This window comes from Ascaphus truei, chromosome 5 (genome assembly GCF_040206685.1).
Source record: "Ascaphus truei isolate aAscTru1 chromosome 5, aAscTru1.hap1, whole genome shotgun sequence".
Classification (NCBI taxonomy): domain Eukaryota; kingdom Metazoa; phylum Chordata; class Amphibia; order Anura; family Ascaphidae; genus Ascaphus; species Ascaphus truei.
This window is the reverse complement of record NC_134487.1, coordinates 225,151,136-225,171,608: the sequence shown is the minus strand read 5'-3', so window position 1 is coordinate 225,171,608 and position 20,473 is coordinate 225,151,136. Positions and strand designations below refer to the sequence as shown.

The 20,473-nt window shown below is 40.9% G+C and overlaps 1 protein-coding gene across 1 annotated transcript in view; it reads right to left on the bottom strand.

The window, feature by feature from the left end:
* SLC4A9 (solute carrier family 4 member 9) overlaps positions 1-20,473 on the bottom strand; it is a 461,516-nt gene that overhangs the window by 259,472 nt on the left and 181,571 nt on the right. The gene's annotated exons all lie outside the window — the stretch shown is intronic.

The following is a 20,473-nucleotide window of genomic DNA, read 5'->3' as shown; positions in this document are numbered from 1 at the left end:
ACATGAGTGCAGAATCAGAGAATTGCACATTTTTTTTACAGATTTCCCACAATTTCTGAAAAATATATATTTAATTATATGTGCAGTCTACATTTAAAATAGATTTTTGTCTAATATGTTTAGTCAAATATCAGAGATTCATGAACATAGCACTAAAGCTTCTTTATCTATGTCTTAATGTTCCTCCACTATAATAATACTCACCAAGTTGCTGCTTTTTTACAAGTTTCCCAATATCTCCTGTTTTTAATTGATTATTTGTGGAACCACCTGGAACCTTGTCCCTAAGGATACTTTACAAAGCTTAAGTCTTTCAAAATGTCACGCAAAATGGTATTGTTACCACATCCAATAATCTAATAACAGACATGATTATTAAAGGTCTTTGTCATCCCGGACTATATCATGTTATTTCTTCTTTAATTTATTGTCATGTGCATAAACAACATAAGGTGTTATTTATCAGTTTTCTGGCTTCTCAACTTGGGCAAAACCAAATGAATAAAAAAAAATTAAGTCCCATAGGATACCAAGAGAATCTTTTGCTTGTTTTGCAACTGGGAAACTTTTGTCCATAGACACGATACTCTTCTACCTCAGTTTTGAAGACAGCAACTGATATGAAATACCTTGAACTGATTTTGTAGCACTTTCTAATTTCTAATAAAAATACAAAATAAAAATTCCCCCATCCCCCACAAAAGCCGATATGCGTTCAACTCATATAATGTATGATGCCCTTACCCCTTGGGCATGTCATGCTCTTTTTGTATGTTTTGTTAGTGTTAAAAATCATGGTTTACTTTATCTCTAGCTTTTGAGATCACCATGGTAACATTTAGACTGCATTGCGATCTGGAGAGAGCTCTATTTTAACCTTTCAGATATTTAATATTTTCAAATACTAATATCTCTTAAACAGAGCATCAAAATTTCAAAATACGAACAAGAAAGGACAATAATATAGATCTTTTAAAGTAAGTAAAAAATTGAAGTGTGAAAAATGGCGATCAATGGTTTAATATTAAATATCCATGTATTATTGGTAGACCATTATCATGTCCATTCCATGCATTTTTTCGCTCTTCATATACTGTCGCTTGTTTTCTAAACTCCCCATTTTCTCTTTGAATGGCATTTCCTTTGGAACAAAACTACATGCTCTCAGAGAAGGAGCGGCTCAGTGAGTAAAGACACTGACTGGCACTGAGTTTGAAGCAGGGGAACCTGCTACTTGTGACCTTGGGCAAGTCACTTTACTGTATCTACCTGTGCCTCAGGCACCAAAAAGTAGATTGTAAGTGTAGCTCTCTTTCCCCCAACCTCTGGGTGATAAGGCGACTACGGTGTGTGTGTGTTACCTGTGGCTCACAGGAGAGCTGGACCTCTGCAGCTGGGAGCCTGGGGTGTACCTGATTCGATAGGTGACAGCGCCTCCACCTGCACGGGATCCTAACTAGGTGGGAATACCCCGTGCAGGAACATATATGAAAAATATACAACAACGTAGTAAAACAATAATAATTTACTATCGGCATATAAACCGGCATAACCATGGACAACACTTATATCATAAACATTTCTACTGAACACTAATGAGGTGCAGCTACCCGCTCTGGGGGTCCTGCTGCACATGCGCAAACTCGCTCAAGGCCGCTGGTGTCTTCCGACACTCTGCGAATGCGCAAAGTGTCTCTTGCGTTGACGCCAACCTCAACAAGGCCGTCGGACTTGGGGATTCCACTGCGCATGCGCGAGAATTTAACAAATGGTGGTGCCCAGGCCCGCACCTGTCCCTGCCTCAGCTACTGTAGGCATGAGCACGCCAGGAGGTAAGGGGAGAAAGGGGCACCATGGGAACTCATGTCACATAAGCTCCACTGTGCAGGGACCTGACCTACAAAATGTCTCTGTAAAGCGCTACGTAAAACTAGCAGCGCTATACAAGAGCATGCTTTTATTCTTATTATTTTGTAGAAGCCCTGTCATGTGCTAGGGTCAGCTCATACGAAATCTAGCCTTGACTATTAAGTTGATGAAACCTTTAAAGTAATCAGAGGGCCATGGAATTGTGTTATTTATGTAACGCTACTCCCCCGCCCCTCTGGGAGATGTGTGGCTACGTTATGTGTGATGCAATACAATACTTGTGGCTCACCGGAAACCTGAGCCTCCACTGCTGGGAACCTGGGGTGTTCCTGAGTTGGTGTTCGGTAGCGCCTCCACCTGTAATGGGATTCTACTATGTGGAATGACCCTGTTAAAGAACAATAACGAATATACATGGGTAAAACATAACAGTTTACTGTACACATCAAAGAACCAGTAATAAAGGTGACACTCACTCACAGGTCTCGTAGGACCGTATCCACACTCCAGTGGAGTTTAACCCAATGAACTGAGGTGCTCCAGGCACCGACCCATCCCAGTGTCCACAGGAGCAATCACCCACCCAAGTGTGTGAGACAGCGCTTCTCCCCCCCCTAGCCCGTGTATGGTTGGTGCACTATCTGCCAGGTGTGTCCACACCCAGGCGCGCAGTGATGCTCATGGGTTCCATGGATCCAGTGACAGTAACCGCGAAGCCTCCGCCTCTACGTGGGGTGGGTCCTGTATTGATTATACCACCGTATGAAATGTTCTCTGTTGCAGTTGTCTGGGCCAGATCACCTGAGATCAGAATGCAGCCGCGTCCTGAATGTGTCCCTCATTCTAGTACTACAGGGCAGTGCCCCTATCCATAGGCCTGTCCCTGTAGCAACAACAAGCTGAGGGGAGTAAGGACATAGCTAGAGCCTAAGGGGGTCTCTGGCCTAGTGCAGTGGGTCACTGACTCCCTGCAGACACACACCCTACCCTTCTGCTGTCCCAGCTATCACTGAATCACTCACTAACTGCCTAACTGCCTAACTGCCTAACTGCCTAACTGTCTAACTGTCTAACTGTCATAACTGTCATAACTGTCATAACTGTCAGCGCAAGCTCCCTCGCACCAAACTGCCTCTCTCCTTTAACCACAATTGCAGCAGCCCTATTGGATAGTTCACGCCACGTGACTTCTGCCCTAGAGGCTCATGGGACATATAGTCCCCACAGACAGCCTTTTCCTATTGGCTGCCGCGTGCGCAGAGGCAAGATGGCGGCGCCATGAGTACTTGTTCGGGAGTGGAGCTCGCCACTCTGGTGGCCCCCTTACTCTCCTCAGCCTCATCGGAGTTATGTGCATGCCCACATCGGCACCCACGTTATCAGTAGCGCTCTCATTCGCAGCAGAGATGAGTGGAGGTGAAGGGGACTAAGGGAAGCCCAAGGGGGACCTGGGCCACATTCTCCCCCTGGTGAAAAACCCAATGTCCCCGCTTGGAACAACGTAACACATACCAATATACACACTTATTTACACAATACAAATGCATTAACATGAGTACATCTTATCACATGGCATGGTTTTACATTAGATTGTACATTTGAGTGAACATCACAATAATGGAGTGTATTTTACTCCGAGACCACTGCTGAGCCTCATAGGGGGTGGCCCCAAATGAGTCGTAGGCTACCCGGTTGGGAGGGTACCTCATTCTTTGGCTTCGGCGAAGTTCTTGCTCTACTCCCTCTGGGGAGTAATGTATAAAGCCCTCATGCTCAGCCTCTCCCATTGAGAGTATAAATGTCTCTGAAAAGCCTCTTTGTGGAAATAAGCATTGGCTTCTGGGGTCCAGAGGTTGGTTCATTGGAGCCACCCTAGGGGGCGTTGTTTGTTGGGGCCCTTTACCTGTGGCTCCTCCGGGAGGTGCCTTAGTATTTTGGGATCCCCTTTAAGAGGGTCCTTCCCAAGGATCCTCTATAGCCTCATTGATGGTTTTGGGTTGTTCCGGCTCACCGTCCAGTGGTGTGGCCATTAAATCTGGTTCATCGTCTCCCACCTGCAGAATTGGGAGAAGGTGGTTACGGTGCCAGACACTTACCCGACCATCCGTGTCTTTTATACGCTAGACCGGGAGGCCTGGCATATGGGACTCGGCATATGGGAAACACGGGGAGAATCGGAGGACCGCGGTCACTCCAAGTTTCCGGGGTTTTTTTTGGACTGGGGGGCGGGCCTTGAGGGAGGTGGGGGTATTGTCTGTGTTGGATACTGAGGTGCTCCTTGGCAACGATCTGAGGCATGTTACCTGTGTTTTTAAGATGCAGGAAGTCGTGGATGGTGGTGCAACTGCCTTTGAAAAAACGTGGGACCGAAGATTGCAGGGTACTGGGTACAAATATTTATTGGCACATAAAAACAGCACAGCAAGGACTCTGACGCATTTTAGCCGGAAGGGTCTTTGTCAAAGAGTATAGTAAACAAAACAAATCACTTAGTTTAAATACCCACAGTTCCTTCTCTCAGCAATGACGTATCGGCATTCTCAGCCAATGAGAGTCAACACGCCCCTTCTCACGGACGCTAGATTACATTAGCTCAATAACCGCTGTGTAGGCGGACGTTCACAGAGGTACACAATTGGAGTCTTTATAATGTGAAATTATAATAGGCTTTATTGTGCCTTTTCCTTTTCATAAGGAAATCATCCAAACACAGGGGGATGAAAGCTTCTATTCACTTGGGAGTATCTCTAGTGAAAATACCATGCAATTAATTCACAACTCCCTAAGTCAAGCATGTCTCGCAGCCCCAAAACATATAGCATGAAAATAAGCAGATATAAGCAGTCTCTTAATAATGAAAGTCTTATCTGTTAGCTGCTGTAGAGTAAGATTCTCTGCTCTTCTGGAACCGCACCCGTGCGTGCACAGAAAATATCAGCATCCAGGTTTAGAAGTCTTATTTGGTGTCTTGCAATCAGCTATGCTGGGCAGAGCTCGACATGTGCTGTCTCCAAAGGTCAGCTCTCAGTCAGAGCTAAGGAGTCACTTCCTGTCTCAAAGGCAGGCTTTTTCTACCACCTCTAATCAGGCAGGTGGTGTTAGTTAATTTGCAACCAGCAGTTAACCACCACACTGCTGGATTAGAGGCACATTTGTGAACAGGGATAAGTCCCCTGTTACACGCTGATTCATACAAACACGCATGTCACGCAGAGAAGTAAATAATCATGCCTCCTCTGTGACGTATCGGCTAGGAGACCATTAGCGAGACTCCATTATAATCACGCTGATGGTTAAAAACATATCTTAACCAATTATTTGCTGGAAAAAACGACACTACATGGACACGTCAGGAACCTTGGGTATTTTACAAACAAGCACAGAATATAGGAACAATGTGCAAAATAAAGCCTTTTATATTTATTCATTTACAAAGACCAGAGCCCAAGGAAAAAACAAGGAGCTCAAAATTCAAAGAAACACTGTAGCCTAGAAACTGTGGGATAATAAAACACACTTCAATATGAAGTGACCTGAATATTAAAAACAAACAAATGCTGCATTAAGAATCCTCACAATATGTTAAAAAATGTTTATAAAGAAACAAACAGAAAAAAATAGAATATGACTGGCATAGAATTAATGTACCTAATAATGGCATCAATTTATCTTCTCATAAAGCATATCAAACATGTATAATTGTAAGCATAAAACTTCATAACAATAATGATCCATATATATATATATATATGTACAGTACATATGATGGAAAGATAAAACAGGAAGAAATACCTATATTGATGACCATCAGGGAATCTTGGTCACTAAATAATGCATATCATTGGATAATACTATTCATATAATGTTAGCCTAAGGAATTGACTTTTAGGTATACTTTTGATCAAGGATTTGGGATGACTGCTGTCCGATCTTAGAAAAGTGTTCAGTGAGTTGATTTTCCTATATACCTCCATCTGAATGGTACAGGAAAGATCGATATATAAGTGCATGTCTAAATAATTAATATTAGTTTCGTGACTCTCAAATGTGAATTTTAAATTATAATTGTTATTATTCAATACATCGATGAATGAGTTAAATGAGTCATTGTACACATCCCAAATGAGGATGAGGTCATCGATATATCTTTTGTAAAAACTTATGTGGTTACGAAGTGAATTAGTAGTGCCATAAATGTGCGTGCTCTCCCAAAAAAACATAAATAAATTTAAATATGATGGGGCAAGAGATGTCCCCATTGCAGTACCCCGTAATTGAAGAAAAAAATGTGTGTCAAACATAAAATAATTGTGTGTTAATAAAAACATAATTGAATCTAACAAAAATATATTTTGTGCTCCAGAAAGGTTTGATTTATGTAAATAGTATCGGACAGCAGCCATCCCCTGATCATGGTCGATAATACTATAAAGCGACGAGACATCCATTGTCACCCACCGATATGATGGAGACCACTCAACTTCACTCAAAGACTTAATGAGATCAACTGCATCTCTGATATAGGAAGGTAGATGTTTAACCAGTGGTTGCAGAAATGAATCTACGTACCGAGACAAACCATCTCCCAAAGATCCAATGCTGGAGATGATGGGCTGCCCCGGAGGGTTCTCCAGCGATTTATGGATCTTTGGGAGATGGTGAAATATCAGCACGATAGGACAAGGGGTGAGCAAGAAATCATATTCATCTTTATTGATGACTTGTAATGTCTTACCCAATTCCAAGAAATCCAAGTTCTTTCTTGAATTGGATTGTGGGATTGGATGAAAGTTTGCAGTATGAAACCGCATCATTCAATTGACGTAAAGCCTCAATTTCATAGGCCTTAGAAGATTGCACAATAATTGCTCCCCCCTTGTCTGCATTTTTGATTATTAAAGACTCATCTTTCTGCAAATCAATCAATTCCTTGCGTTCCAACACTGATAAATTTGAAATAGGGGCCCCATAAGTGAAACCCCGAGACAGAATAGTTAAGTCTCTTTCCACCAGTCTCTCGAAGGTACACAGATGGGGGCCCTTAACAAAATTGGGACAAAAAAGAGATTTCTTTCTATAGACTGTATGGATATTATCAAGGAAGGATGATAAATGCCCCCCTGGTATATCATCATCTGGATCTTCTTGTTCTGAGAGTAAACTTTCTAAATCATGAACCACACTTATTTCTTTAAATGAGGACAATGAGTTTTGTTGGTTAGCTGTAGATGTCATAACAACTTCGGGAGTGATATCAATATTAGAATCAATATTAGCTAAAAGATTCGTCTTAGCGAAGAATTTTTTTTTAAAGCTAATTTTCTCATAAACCTCTGAAGGTCAATTGTAGCGTCAAATAAATGGAAATTGGTATTTGGCGCAAAATTTAAGCCTCTATTTAATAAACTCAATTGACTAACAGTCAAATCCACTCCTGAAATGTTAATGACATTATTGATATCTCTTTCTAAAATGTCCTTCTTTTCCCTCTCCCTGCAAAGTCTTTTCCTTCTCTGTGATCTTCTCATTCTCCTGTGCGCTTGACGTTTTTTGACTGAGTAAAAAAAGAGATATATGGATTGTCCAGGGTGGAAAATGAACTTTGTGTTGGGTCATCTTTATTCTGAAAACTACTAGAGATTCCTGGTTCCTCTGACAAGGATACTCCATGACTTCTATGGTCAGAATCTGAAGCATCTGACTCAATGCTAGACATATCGCTCTGTCTCTTCAGAATAGATTTGTTTGGAATCTGGGAAGGAGATTTTGTCTGGTTTTATTTGTTATACCTCTTTGGTGTACGTTGAGTCCCTTTACCAGCTGTAATGACCGGTTTCTGCCACATATACACTTGATTCCGTTCATAGTCCATCTTGTCTCTTTGGAATTTGGACTGTTTCTTTACGATGATGGTTCTATCCACATTTTTAAGATTACTCAATAGTTTTTCATCGTTTGCTGAAAAAGTCTCCATGTATTCAAATTCATGGAGTCTTGCCCGCAGGGATCCAATATCTTTGGCAAGAGTGGATCTCTGTTGGATTTTGGAATTTTGCATCAACCGACTAGATCAATCATCCAACGTTTTTCACCAACTATCTTCAAATTCCTTATTTAAAAAGCCAAAGGTGGGTGGGTTTTTTTTCTCGAAGGCCTCTAGGTATCCAATTTACTCTTATATAGTTTTCCAAAGAGGTAATGTACCACCACAGCCTTTGATCATAAACAAGGAGTTTTTCCAGCTGAAAGAAATATGTGGCTAAGTCTGTTGAATCACTGCAGGGAATGTCTCCAGACCCATCAAAAACATATTCCGCCTGTTTGATTCTATTGGAGATATCCTCATTATTATAGGTATAAGAACTAGATACCACTGGTACATCTGTGATTTCTTCCATGGACAGATCAAAGTCCCAATATTGGATGCCAGAAAAATATAAGAACTATAAGTGTAAAAGAAAATTTTAATCGTCTCCTTGGAGAAAAATTAAAAAATATATAAAAATATATTGTAGAGGATTTTGTGCCAATACACAAAAAGGAATATAGTAGTAATGGCTTTTTAAATAAGGAATTTGAAGATAGTATAACAAAAAAGACCAGACAAAATCTTCTTCCCAGATTCCAAAGAAATCTATTCTGAAGAGACAGAGCGATATGTCTAGCATTGAGTCAGATGCTTCAGATTCTGACCATATAAGTCATGGAGTATCCTTCTCAAAGGAACCAGGAACCTCCAGAAGTTTTCAGAATAAAGATGACCCAACACAAAGTTCATTTTCCACCCTGGACAATCCATATATCTCTTTTTTTACTCAGTCAAAAAACGTCAAGCGCACAGGAGAACGACAAGATCACAGAGAACCCACACGGACAAACCTGAAATCGCACAACCATTCCTTGCTTGACTGGATACTCTCCTCAAATCCCAGCAGAATCCAATCCTCTGGCATCCTTCCTGACATTTTCAGTGACCATGCAATAGTGTACTGTGTAAGGAAAATTAAACCGCCCCAATCAAGCCCTAAAGTTCTCCTCACTAGAACATTCAGAAACTTTAACCCACAACAGTTTCTGGCTGACCTTACCAACTGCCCTTGGCACAGAATCGATTTAATTCCTGACCCTGATTTCCGAGTTCTTAAAACTCTGTGATACCCATGCTCCACTACGCAGAATAAATGTACGGGGTGCCCACCTTCCATGGGTTTCACCTGACCTTATAGCACTCTACCAGTTCAGGGATGCCTTGTGGAAAAGCCACAAAGTAACTGGCACTACCAAGGATCTCAATCACTACAGATGCATGCGGTACATGTGCACAAGGCAAACAAGGCATGCAAAAGCACAATATTACACTGAAAATCTCCACCGGAACACATCAAACCCAGCTAACTTCTGGAAGGTTATCAACAACATATTCCAGCCTTCTAACCATCAACAGCCAAGTAACATCACCAAGGGCAATATTACTCTGACAAACCCCACCGACATTGCAAAGGCATTCAATGATTACTTTGTGGGGTGTGCTACTAACTTATTAGCGAAACACAACCCAAACCACAAACCTGAATCTCATCCTGGGAGTACCCCTATAGCCCCACCCCTTCCAACACTGCCCACAAATTTCAATTTGGCCCAGTATCCGAAGAGGAGATTACACAAGCGCTTCTCAAATTAAAACTAAGCAGCCAATGTGGACCTGACTTACTACAATCTAGGTTCCTAAGACTTGGTGCCCCAGCAATTGCCAAACCAATTGCTTCCATAGTCAACTCTATCCTGTCTGCAGGCCAGATCCCTAAGACCTGGAAAGCTGCCAGAGTTGTCCCAATCTTCAAAAGTGGGGACAAAAACACTGTCTCAAACTACAGGCCAATCTCCCTTCTCCCAATCTTATCCAAAGTCATGAAAAAATGTGTCCACTCCCAATTAAGCGATTACTATAACAAGACAAATTTCCCTAGCCAATTCCAATCTGGCTTTCGCCCCAAACACTCTACCGTAACTACCCTGCTAAAAGTTTGCAATGAAATCCAGTGGGGAATGGAACGGGGTCAACTCAATGGTGCAGTATTCCTAGATTTTGCAAAGGCTTTTGATACTGTTGATCATGCTATACTGCTTAACAAACTACATAGCTCTGGAATAGGGAAGCATGCTTTAAACTGGTTTCAGTCCTATCTATCAGGTAGATCCGAACATGTGTCCATCTCTGGCTCTAACTCTAACCCCCTGGATATCACCTGTGGCATCCCGCAAGGCTCTGTTCTGGGGCCCCTACTCTTCTCAGTGTTCATCAATGATCTCCCCACAGCTTGTCAGGAAGCCTCAATACACATGTATGCAGATGACACACTCCTATATGCACACAGCCATAGCCTCTCTGACCTTTAACACATACTTCAGTCTGACTTTTTGAGACTCGAAAACTGGATTTCCCAAAACAAACTGTTTTAAAACACTGACAAGACTGTAACAATGGTATTTGGGACCAAGACTACATTTTTAAAGCTTCCAGCGACTGAGCTCCACATTAGAACCAACACTAACATCACCCTAGCCCCTGTCACTAGTTTTAAATACCTGGGCATATGGCTTGACTCCCACTTAACATTTGGGATGCACATTGATACCCTGACAACCAAGACCAATGCCAAACTAGGGGTACTTTACAGGAACAAATCCTCCCTAAGTCTCCTGGTCAGAAAGCGTATCGCACAGCAGATGCTAATGCCAATTATTGACTATGGAGACATAGTATATGGCTCGGCAACTCAATCCCACCTTAGCAAACTTGACACACTCTACAATTCAATTTGTCGTTTTCTTCTCCAATGCAACTATAACACACATCACCGCGAAATGCTCAAAGAACTAGATTGGTCATCACTCGAGTCTAGGCGCAAAGTTCACCTTTCCTGTCTTGCCTTCAAATACTTTCTGGGCAAGCTACCCACCTATCTGAACAAGCTCCTCACCCCTACCACATGCAGCACTTATCATCTGAGATCTGACTCCAAAAGACTGTTCATGGTCCCAAGGCTCAACAAAGTATCCGGCCACTCCTCCTTCTCTTACCGTGCACTTCAAAACTGGAACAACCTACCGGAGACTCTCACATCCACCACCAGTTTAAGTTCTTTCAAAACTAAGGCTGTCTCACATTTTAATCTGGTCTGTAACTGTTACATACTGCTGCGGCCAGCTTCATTCTTACATTTACCCGTCTTGTCCCGTGTTTTTTCGGGCTTGCGCCGAACTTGGCCGCGCGCCAGCCGCATCTTCCCTGCATCTTTCCCTTCGTTCCCCTCGTGACATCCGCCTCTGCTTCTCCGGGTCCCTCTCTGCTTTCCGGGTCCCTCTCTGCTTCTCCATATCCCCCCTTACCCCGCCACCACATTCGGGGAACCCTGGCACGCGCGCCACGCATGCACGCACCCTCGCACGTGTGACCGCGCATCAGTGACGCGCGGCACACGTCGGCAAAAAAACAAAACAGCCGCTTCTGCCTGCACATTGCGGTGGCGGCCGCAGAAGACTCAGATTGGCCACCACTGTAAGCCTATAATATACATCTTCTCTAACTGTGCATGCAATGTATTGTATATAATGTATACCCTGTTCATTTATGTAACTGTATTTGTAACCATGTATTATTTGTCATATTAACTATGCCCAGGACATACTTGAAAACGAGAGGTAACTCTCAATGTATTACTTCCGGGTAAAACATTTTTATAAATTAATAAATAAATAAAAGGAAAAGACTTTGGAGGGAGAGGGAAAAGAAGGACATTTTAGAAAGAGATATCAATAATGTCATTAACATTTCAGGAGTGGATTTGACTGTTAGTCAATTGAGTTTATTAAATAGAGGCTTAAATTTTGCGCCAAATACCAATTTCCATTTATTTGACGCTACAATTGACCTTCAGAGGTTTATGAGAAAATTAGCTTTAAAAAAAAATTCTTCGCTAAGACGAATCTTTTAGCTAATACTGATTCTAATATTGATATCACTCCCGAAGTTGTTATGACATCTACAGCTAACCAACAAAACTCATTGTCCTCATTTAAAGAAATAAGTGTGGTTCATGATTTAGAAAGTTTACTCTCAGAACAAGAAGATCCAGATGATGATATACCAGGGGGGCATTTATCATCCTTCCTTGATAATATCCATACAGGCTATAGAAAGAAATCTCTTTTTTGTCCCAATTTTGTTAAGGGCCCCCATCTGTGTACCTTCGAGAGACTGGTGGAAAGAGACTTAACTATTCTGTCTCGGGGTTTCACTTATGGGGCCCCTATTTCAAATTTATCAGTGTTGGAACGCAAGGAATTGATTGATTTGCAGAAAGATGAGTCTTTAATAATCAAAAATGCAGACAAGGGGGGAGCAATTATTGTGCAATCTTCTAAGGCCTATGAAATTGAGGCTTTACGTCAATTGAATGATGCGGTTTCATACTGCAAACTTTCATCCAATCCCACAATCCAATTCAAGAAAGAACTTGGATTTCTTGGAATTGGCTAAGACATTACAAGTCATCAATAAAGATGAATATGATTTCTTGCTCACCCCTTGTCCTATCGTGCTGATATTTCACCATCTCCCAAAGATCCATAAATCGCTGGAGAACCCTCCGGGGCAGCCCATCATCTCCAGCATTGGATCTTTGGGAGATGGTTTGTCTCGGTACGTAGATTCATTTCTGCAACCACTGGTTAAACATCTACCTTCCTATATCAGAGATACAGTTGATCTCATTAAGTCTTTGAGTGAAGTTGAGTGGTCTCCATCATATCGGTGGGTGACAATGGATGTCTCGTCGCTTTATAGTATTATCGACCATGATCAGGGGATGGCTGCTGTCCGATACTATTTACATAAATCAAACCTTTCTGGAGCACAAAATATATTTTTGTTAGATTCAATTATGTTTTTATTAACACACAATTATTTTATGTTTGACACACATTTTTTTCTTCAATTACGGAGTACTGCAATGGGGACATCTTTTGCCCCATCATATTTAAATTTATTTATGGTTTTTTGGGAGAGCACGCACATTTATGGCACTACTAATACACTTCGTAACCACATAAGTTTTTACAAAAGATATATCGATGACCTCATCCTCATTTGGGATGGGGAGAGTGATTAATTTGACTCATTCTTCGATGTATTGAATAATAACAATTATAATTTAAAATTCACATTTGAGAGTCACGAAACTAATATTAATTATTTAGACATGCACTTATATATCGATCTTTCCTGTACCATTCAGATGGAGGTATATAGGAAAATCAACTCACGGAACACTTTTCTAAGATCGGACAGCAGTCATCCCAAATCCTTGATAAAAGGTATACCTAAAGGTCAATTACTTAGGCTAAGGAGACTTTGTTCTACAGATGAGACATACATACGTCATTCCAAAAATCTAATGCAGAGATTTAAAGATAGGGGGGTATGATGATGTTACCATAAAAAATGCTTATGAACATTCATTGAGTTTAGATCGTGATAACCTTATTTCATCTTGTGGTGCTAAACCCAAAAAGCAGAGAAAGAATACTGGTGGAGCTGATTGCAAAGAAGAGGGTGTAACACCTTACTTTGTAACTCGATTTAGTAATCAAGCCCAACAAATAAAAGACATTATTGGCAAACATTGGGGTGTGTTGAGCTTAGACCCAAATCTTCTTCCCTTTGTGGATAAAGGTCCAAAGATAGTTTTCAAGAAAGCCAAGACTCTAGCCAATCATCTATCCCCTAGTCTTTTCTCATCAATAGTAAATACAGCAGCATCAACATTAAAAACAACACGGAGAGGAAGGGGGGATGAGGGGGATGAGAGGAGGGGGGGCAGAGAGCTGGAGTGGGGAGAGGAGGGAGGAGAGGGGAGGGGGGGAGCAGAGGGGAGGGGGAGAGGAGAAGGGAGGGAAGGGAGGAGGGAGGCGGAAGACGAAGAAAGGGAAAGGCAGGGGGGAAAAGAAAGAAGAGGTCAAAACAAGAAAGCATAAAAACATAACTATGAGATTGTCATGCAATAACCTGAATGTCTTTTCTCCTATTGTTTTCTTATTGAGTTAAACCTACATTGGACTCCTGGTATCGCAACTGGGGGAAAGCAGCATAGTCAGAACAAGAACAGATAAAGACAGACATCAGACAGAAACAGACAACCTAACAGCAAGAAAATAACCGATCCCCAAGGGGGACAGAGACGGGCAACCATGACACTGATGTAAGGTATACAGTTACACAACCACATGAACATACAAACAAAGGAGACCAAGAGAATAGCGGGAAGGAGGGCACACATACACACGCTATAACAATAGAAGCACTCATAACATCAGCAAGAAACGTAAGGAGACAAGCAAGAGGGAAACATAGACACACAGTCACCTTAACATATGTCCAAAGATAGGAAGAAACAAGGACAAAACAGCCAAGGGACAGGAGACACAACAACAAAACCAAAACAAAAGAATAAAACAAAAAATGACATGCAAAAGAACAAAAAAAAAAAAAAAAAGAATTACAAAAATAGGCCAAAGGAGAAATAAAACAGTAAATATACCCCCCGGCGGGGATAAGGAGACTAAAGTGCACACATAAGGAGACACACAAGAGGGTAGAAATTACACCTCTGGAAAAAAGTGAAATCCAGAAAAGAAAGGAAAGTTAAAAGTTCAAATAGTTAAAAGGTTAAAAAGTTAGAAGTTCTAATACAAAAAACAAGGCAGAGATCATGTTGACAAGCCAGGATAATAAAAAAACAAAAGAGTGTTGGGAAAAAGTAGAACAGAGAGAAAAAACCCAGAATATCATACTTAACAGGAAACAAGGGAAAGCAAACGACGACATACATAAAGGACACAGAACAGATCCAGACACAAAATGCATACACGAATAATAACATGGAATGTAAAGGGGCTTAACAACCCAATAAAACGCAAAAAAGTACTAAACTACCTAAAAAAACAAAAAGCAGACATAGCATTCCTACAGGAGACGCATCTAAATTCAAAAGAAAGCAATAAACTACAAAGAGATTGGGTAGGACACAGCATTTTCTCCCCGGCAATAGGAAAGAAAGCAGGAGTAGCCATACTTATAAGTAAAAATCTCCCCCTAGAAATAATCAACACAGAGAGAGACAGCGAGGGAAGAATCATAGTGGCAGAGGTCAGAAGTGGAGGAATAGACTACCTCCTAGGAAATGTCTATGGACCAAATGATCATAAGACTGAATTTTTCCAAGAAACTATAAACAAGATACTAAAATATAAACATAGAAACTTAATAATGGGGGGGGACTGGAACGCAATACAGGACAAGTTCCTAGACAGATCAAACCACAACGATAGCATGCCCAAAGACAGCGCCCAAACCAAAAACATGGAATTACTTAAAACAGCACTAGGGGTAGTAGATGGATGGAGAACGCTCAACCCACTGGAGAGAGACTTCTCCTTCTATTCCAATGCACATAATTCATTTTCAAGAATCGACGCAATATTACTAACACCGAATCTACTAAATAAAATAACACACATAGACATGGGAGAGATAATTATATCTGATCACGCAATGGTACGCCTAGATCTAGATATGGGACTGGGCAGAGCAAGCCCAAACACCTGGAGATTCCCAAATTACCTAAGCAATAGCGAAGACTTTGTGAATTACTTAAAGAGAGCTTGGGAGAGATTTGACAACACAAACCAGGAACATAGGGCAAACCCCATACTCTTTTGGGAAACATCAAAAGCGGTAATTAGGGGGGATATTATGGCATATGTATCCAGAGGAAAGAAACAGGCAACACAAGAATTTTGTAAGGCCAGTAAAGAACTCAGCGAGGCATTCAAAACATTCAAAACAGACCCAACACCCCAAAACAAAGAAAACTATAGCCAGAAAAAATCCATACAGTATGTGAGGTATGGCTAGAAAAAAAAGAACTAGGGAAAAAATCAGTAAAAGAAGCCAAATTTTTCAGACACGGCAAAAAGACGGGTAGGCTACTGGGAAACCTTATGCTTAACTACAAGCCAACTACACCCATCACTAAAATATATGATAAGACAGAGATAATCACAGAAGCAAAAAAAATAAACGAGGTGTTCAAAGAATACTACAGTAAACTGTATAGGGAAGGACAAATAAACACAGAAGCAAGAGATATTTTTTTTAAAGACATTAAAATACCTAAAGTAAGTCAAGAAGAAATGGATAGTTTAAACTCCCCCATCACTCAAAAAGAGATAAAGGACACAATTCAAAATCTAAAAAACTGCAAGGCCCCAGGCCCAGATGGCATGTCAGGGGAATACTACAAACTCCTAAAAGAAGACTTGATAGAACCATTACAACATTTATACCACAAGGCACTCAAAGACGCCCCGTTTATGCAAACAAGTGAAACGGCCCACATAATGATAATACACAAACAGGGCAAGGACCCCATGAGACCAGAGTCGTATAGACCTATCTCACTGATTAATCAAGACGCGAAAATATTCACCAAAATTATGGCAGACAGGTTAGCGAACATTCTTCCGTCCTTGATACACCCTGACCAGTCGGGATTTGTCAAAGGAAGATCCGCAGTGAAAAACATTAGAAAAGTTCTAGCGGCAATAGAGTGGGTCAGACTACATAAGATAGAGAATACAGCCCTAGTAACAATTGATGCCGAGAAAGCATTCGATAATATAATGTGGGAACATGTGTTCTTTGTGATAGATAAATTCGGACTCAAGGGAAATTTTAGTAATATGTTAAAGGCAATGTACAACACCCCAAAGGCTAGAATAATAGCAGCAGGACACCTATCAGACCCATTCCAACTGTACAGGGGGACACGTCAGGGATGCCCGCTGTCACCTCTGCTGTTTAACCTAGCAATAGAACCTCTGGCTATCTACCTGAGACAAATGGAGGACTTTAGGGGGATCAAGATAAACAAAACAGAATTGAAACTATCAATGTTCGCAGATGACATACTAATGTTCATGACTAACCCAGATGAATCAATCAAAAAAGTCCTACAGCAAATAGAGACATTCGGGTCATTCGCAGGCTTTAAAATAAATATATCTAAAACAGAAAATATGTACATTAAAAAAAACCCAGATACTAGGGCATCATATAATTTCCCTGTAAAAGTAACAAAAAAAAACATTAGATACCTAGGGATCATGCTGGAGGCAGAAATTTCCAGACTATACGAGAATAATTTTAAACCTATTCTAAAAAAAATAGTACAGGAACTAAAAAACTGGACGACACTACCCTTATCACTATTTGGGAGAGCAAGTGCGATCAAAATGATTTCGTTTGCCAGACTCCTATATCCCATGTAGACTCTCCCTATGCTCCTCAAACATGAAGACAATACGGAAATAAATAGAGCAATAACAAAATTCCTATGGGGAAATAAGAGAAGTAGAATAGCTCTAAAAAAACTACAATTACCAAATGCAATAGGAGGTATCAATTTACCAAATATCAGGAACTATAACATAGCAAGCATAATGAGACATGTAGGAGACTGGATAAATGATACCAATCACTACTCCTCCCTAGAAATAGAAAAGGAATTCTCTCCAGAGACCTCCCTAAAAGAGCTATTACATACTAAATGGGGAGATATCCCAGTGACCCAAAGAAACAACATACTAATCAAAGATACTATAGTAACATGGAAAACGGTCAGGAAAAAGTTTAAACTGTCATATACAATCTCAAGATATCTACCAATTCAAGACAACCCCAAATTCATACCAGGACATACTCAAACATCATTCCAAGTTTGGAAACAAAAAGGGATCACTTGCCTAAAAGATGTGATTAACACAGACAAACAGGAATATATGACATTCCAGGAGCTAGCACAAAAATGGGACATCCCCCAAAACCTAATACACGCCTTCTCATATACACAGTTAATCAGTTACTGTAAAAAGCTGACAAATTATAAAAATACAGTACTAAACAACAATAGAATAGACGACTATTTTAAAGCAAAAGAGCAGGATAAAAGTAAACTGTCAGAACTATACAGCATTATTAGAGATCAAGATATAGAGAGCACACACGCCAACACACTCAGGGCATGGAAAAAAGACTTCCCAGAAAAACAAAACATGGAACAGCTAATACAGGGCATACACAGGGTGCACAAGATTATACCGTCAGAGATATGGAGGGAAATGCAGTACAAAATAACACATAGAGCATACATAGCATTTAAACGACAGATAAAGACCAGGACAGAGGACACCACGTTCTGCCCTAAATGCAAGACACCAAAGGCAGACCTTAAACACTGCCTCTGGACATGTATACACATATCTAGATATTGGGACCAAGTGCTAGACTATATGAAAACAAAATTAAAAGTCTCATGGACAAAGGACCCAATACCTATTATATTTGCAAATATAGAGAACTGGACGGAGGGCAAACAAATCAGCAGAGCAGTAACCAGACCCACAGAGATTATACTACTAGCGGCAAGAAAGACCATCATGATAAACTGGATACAAACACAACAGCCCTCAATGGAACAACTACATGACACATTATACAAACTAATGACAATAGACAAACTGGAGACGTCCATAGACAGAAACAGAACAACGGAAGATTCCCGCCAAAGATGGGACTGGTTCCTCGAGGAAAGAGACACACAGACAGGGGACGGTTTAGTCTAGGGTAAAGACTGGTGACAGAGGTCGGAAAATAGGAAAGGAGTGAACAAGACCAACACGACAAGTTAGGTTAGAATATAAGGTTTAAAGTTTAAGGTTAATTAGATAGGAATTGAGCTGGAGAAAACCGTATCCATAATGTGTAACACAAAAATGTAATGAAGTGAACAGACCCGGAGAAAACACAATCGCTCGCACTTAGAGCAAAAATGAATCCAAGCTCGAATTCAGAGTTAAGAAAAATGTATGTTTAATACATGGAAAATCTGTAAACAATGTATGTGAACAACGGGCGACACAATATACATGTAACAGCACAAATTTTTTCAAGTTGATCGCATGTATACTGAAAATGTACCCAATAAAAAAGATTTGTGAAAAAAAAAAAAAACAACTCATGATGGAACATGTGAGATTTATTAAAAAATAAAGATTTGAAACATCCAGTTTCTAAACATTTTGTGGAATGTCCCCATGGTGGTATTGAAAATTTTAAATTTATGGCAATTGAACATGTTGAGGCCCACAAACGTGGGGGAGACAGATTGAATACCCTAAACAAGAGGGAGATGTTTTGGGTGTTCTCTCTGGATACTCTTGTCCCAGCCGGCATCATTGTCGACTGGGAACTTCAACATTTCTTACATTAAAAAATGTAAAAAATTTACAGAATTGAAAATCAAAATCAATATAGTTAAATAAATTCATATTACATATTCTCTCTATCACAATAATAGATGCCTGGTATCCTCCTACCCCCCCCCCCCATCCCCTCCTCCCCTCACCCCCCCCTCTTCCGTTTTCCCTCATCTTTCTCCCCCCCTCCCCCTCCCCTTCCCCCCCCCCTTCCTGTCTTCTGTCTTTTCCTTTTCCACCCTTGTTTTAGGTAGACATACAAATATTGTTAAGGATTTCTAGACATGTATAATCTCTGGATATTCAACATTATATGAATAGTATTATCCAGTGAAATGCATTATTTAGTGACTAAGATTCCCTGATGGTCATCAATATAGATATTTCTGCCTGGTATATCTTTCCATTATGTCAGGAACACACCCAGCTATATCCAGGATACCACCGACCTGCTAAACAAACTGAATGCAATTGGCCCCCTCCCAACAGGAACACTACTAGCAACCATGGATGTAGAGTCACTTTATACCAACATCCCCCACGAGGATGGGATATCAGCCTGCAGATACTTTCTGGGACCGCAGGAGCCACTCACAGAGACAGTGACTAAATGCATCGAATTTATTCTGACCCATAACTACTTCACATTTGGAAATGACACATACCTTCAGACAACCGGGACCGCTATGGGTACTCGGATGGCGCCACAGTATGCCAATCTGTTCTGCGCAAAACTGGAAAGTGACTTTCTGTCCACCTGTCACTTGAAACCCCTTACATACCTTCGCTACATCGATGACATCCTCCTGATTTGGACCTCTGGCGAACAGGACCTCCTACAGTTCTATGACAACTTCAATACTTTCCACCTGACCATCAACCTCAAACTCACCCATTCCCCGGATGAAGTACATTTCCTAGACACCACCATTACTATAAAGAACAACCAACTACAGACCTCTGTATACCGCAAACCTACAGACAGAGCCAGCTATTTGAGGGACAACAGCTTCCACCCGACACACACCAAACATGCAACCATCTACAGTCAAGCCATACGATACAACCGGATATGCTCCGACACAGCAGACAGAGACCAGCGGATTAAAGCCTTGCGATCAGACTTTATAAACCGTGGATATAACCACAGAATTGTAGACCAGCAAATTCACAAAGCCACCAGAATACCAAGAAGTGATCTCCTTGAATACAAACAGAAGGAGAGAAG